Below are 3,453 nucleotides of genomic sequence, written 5' to 3'. Positions count from 1 at the left end.
TTGATATAACTAGAGGGCACCATGCGTCTTGTAGCCCAATTGGTACATAAATGCTACACCCAAAGTAAAATGGGTGTTTCGAGCCTCACTAATTGGTACGTAGTTTAATGTGATGTATGATGCTCGTAATAACGATGCGAAGAAAGGACATGAAAAGCTTGAGGGAAAATGTGCTTTTTATTGTTGAATTACATTAGATCCAACACAATTTTGCTGTTTAGTGTAATCATTGTTTGGTCAGTGGTGGGGTTTGAGTTTTTGTTCATAAATTTGTTTACTACGAAATGTGAACTGATTGAGGTTAACCATTGTCTTCAAGTCCATGTCTAACTCGACCATCACCACTATAATTATTGTTGTCAGCTATAATCCTCCTCAAAATAATATTTGTAAGTCATAACTCAGTCTCATTCTCTCTTATAGGCTGAGTTGATATAGTTGTGGTAGACTGGTAGTAATTTAAACAAGAATTTTGTCAGCTGGAAATTATATTCTTTTTGTTGCTGTTAAAAAAAGGAAAATACAGGGTGTTTCATTGGGAGTATGTGCAATAAAAAATTTTCAGTATGAATGAATATGGGATAAATGTATGGAAACTTCGAAATGATACACCAAATTTTCTCCTTTTATTTAGTATAGTATAGATGTACATATTAATGTTTTTTTCTTTTTATGTTTAGTTGTTTAATTGGTTTGGTACTTTGATTTCTCTTTGTACAGCTGTTGAGTATCTTTAGAATTAGATTCAGAACAAGACTGAACTGCTATGTTGATGGAATAAGTTAAAAAAAATTTACCTTGTTCTGTGAAGTTTAAAATTTGTTGAGACCCATTACATATCATTTTGGCTACATCAGTTTGATTTATTTATATTTATTTATTTTTTAAATTTAAGAATATGACTATAAAACAACCACCACATAACTATACTAATAAATAAAAATTCAGACTATAAAACAACCACCACATCCTCTTAGACAGCAGGCAACATTAGATCATTAAGCACCAGCAAAATGGCAAGCAACAGCAGACAACAAGCTTCAGCAAGAAGGTAACAACAGCAGCAGCAGCAGTAGCCAGTAGCACAGAACCGAATTTTGGAGAAGCTATGAGTATGGAAGGTGTCACTGCCATATTTTGGTGTTTCTATTGAAGAATATGTGTTTCTACCACACCGACTCTGGTTAAATGATAAATTTGATTTTGTTTGGAAGCAGGTTAGTTGAAAAGACCACACAGCTGAACAGTGAGAAAATGCAGAAAGAAACTGAAGTCCAGAAACTTATGGAAGAAAATGTGAGGTTGACCACTCTACTTGACAAAAAAGAGGCCCAGCTCTTGGCCATGAACGAACAATGCAAGGTGATGGCCTTGAGCACTTTGAATATTTAGTTTGGTAGTAGGGTCTTGATTGCATGTTGCCTTAATGTGTTTTCTGCTCGGCCCACTTGCTGACCTTCATTGGGAGTCGGCAAATAATATTGGGCAAAAAAATCTGCTTTCTTGAATGTACCATTGATTTCCAACTTAACCTTCACATGTATCAATCAACTGAGCTGTTCTTAATTTGTTAGAATCTCACACTAATAAATTAATATAACCAATATTTGTTTACACACATAAATGTTATGTCCAGGTTCCAGTGGATCTTGTCATTGACAATTCTGTTCAGGTTGATGTGGCAGGAAGTGAATGCAATGCAGGCAAATATGGGGCTTGAATTTCAGAGAAACAAGGAGAGGTTTGTTTTTCTGAAGTGGGGTTCCAATGTTTTTCACAATATGCTCATTGTTCCTCCTGGTTCTGGTATTGTCCACCAGGTAAGACTTTGGCATCATTAGTGCATCAAGGGTATTTCTATATCTAGATGTTATACTGTTGTTAAAGGAAAATTCTCATGGCAAGGTGCAATAATTTGCCCTTAAGGTGGTATGAATGGTTTACTCTTAAAAGGGCCAAAACATTAGATAGGTATAGGCTCAATACATGAGGTTTGCAATGTTTAACTATTTATGGGGCTTCCAGAGTAAAGCCACGTTTACCTCTAGCCTCTTGTAAATCATAGTCCAAATTTTCTCATTTTTTTAGCACTATAATATTATTTGGTAGGTTTGGAATTTAGCAAGTGACTCTGGTAATTTTCAAGTTAATCTTGAATACCTTGGATGGGTTATTTTCTACAAAAATGGCATTCTGTACCCTGATAGCGTGGTTGGAATTGATTCCCATACAAATATGATTGCTGGCTTAGGAGTTGTTGGCTGGGGAGTTGGAGGAATTGAATCTGAGGCTACAATGCTTCGCTATGTATTTTGAGATAATAATGTATTTTCTTTATGATTTTCTATACGCTTGTGCCAATTGTTAGTGTTTGCAGTTATTCTTTGGTAGATAGACATGCATGAAATGGGTAGCTGTTTTTTCTTCTTTTTCCTCCAAAGGTGCAAAGAAAATGCAGCTTCTGCTTCTTTAAAACCTGCTGCTGGTGCTGGTGATAGTAACTGCAATGTATCTCCCCCCCCCAAAAAAAAGAGTAAATTCTTGAGTTTTTATTTATTTATTTATGGGTACCTAGAATTATGGTTCAACAGTAATAATAATATATATTCACAAAAAGATCGTACACAAGCTGTATTGAAATTTATCATTTTTAAATATTGTGCTCATTAGTGACCTTCTAATTACAATGTCATTGACACTGAGCTGCTGTGGCATCTAATTGTTAACAGGGAAGGTACTTCCAAAAGAATTAAGATCAAGCAAAAATAATTAATGTTTCTATTTTGGTTTGCTGAATTAACTTTTTAGTTTATTCATATGCATCAGCGGTTTCTGGATTAATTTGTGTTTTTATTTTTCAGGTCAGAATTTTTTTGGAGAGATGCAAAATATGGTCCAAGAATTAAAGAACTTAGTTTTTTTAAGTTTTTTCATTTTTTAATATATGTAAGCACAGTTAATTTTTATTATTTAATTCCTTTGTATATACTTTTGAATATTTAATTTTCATTTATGAAATATATGACGTTATTCTATTCAATATGTGGTTGTGATTCAAAATATAGTATATAGTGTGTATTACATTATTCAAATGTGCATACAAAAATAATATTGATTATTTTTCAAATATGTAGCACCTTTTTTTTATCACAGATTTTATTAGTTATTAATCACACTTAAAAGATGTGATCTAAATGTTATTAATCACACTTAAAAGATGTGATGTAAATATTTTTAATCACACTTAAAATGTGTGATCTAAATGTTATTAATCACACTTAAAAAGTGTGATTAAAAATGATCATTTTTAATCACACTTCTAAAGATCACACTTAAAAGGTGTGATCAAAATATTTTTAATCACACTTAAAAGGTGTGATCTAAAGTTTTTAATCACACTTAAAAGGTGTGAACTAAAGTTTTTAATCACACTTAAAATGTGTGATCTAAATA

General features: G+C 32.6%; 1 non-coding gene across 1 annotated transcript; it reads left to right on the top strand.

Moving 5' to 3' along the window:
- Positions 1-1,217: 1,217 nt before the first annotated feature.
- LOC114319670 (uncharacterized) lies at positions 1,218-3,040 on the top strand. The gene is made up of 4 exons (XR_014345272.1): positions 1,218-1,362; positions 1,637-1,820; positions 2,252-2,533; positions 2,862-3,040. It is a non-coding gene; the product is annotated as an uncharacterized LOC114319670 (transcript).
- The last annotated feature ends 413 nt before the right edge of the window (positions 3,041-3,453 follow it).

The sequence above is a fragment of the Camellia sinensis genome, chromosome 11, assembly GCF_055761805.1.
Source record: "Camellia sinensis isolate YWXY chromosome 11, ASM5576180v1, whole genome shotgun sequence".
In the NCBI taxonomy this organism is placed as follows: domain Eukaryota; kingdom Viridiplantae; phylum Streptophyta; class Magnoliopsida; order Ericales; family Theaceae; genus Camellia; species Camellia sinensis.
The sequence above is the reverse complement of the archived record's forward strand: the minus strand, read 5'-3'. Positions and strand labels throughout refer to the sequence as shown.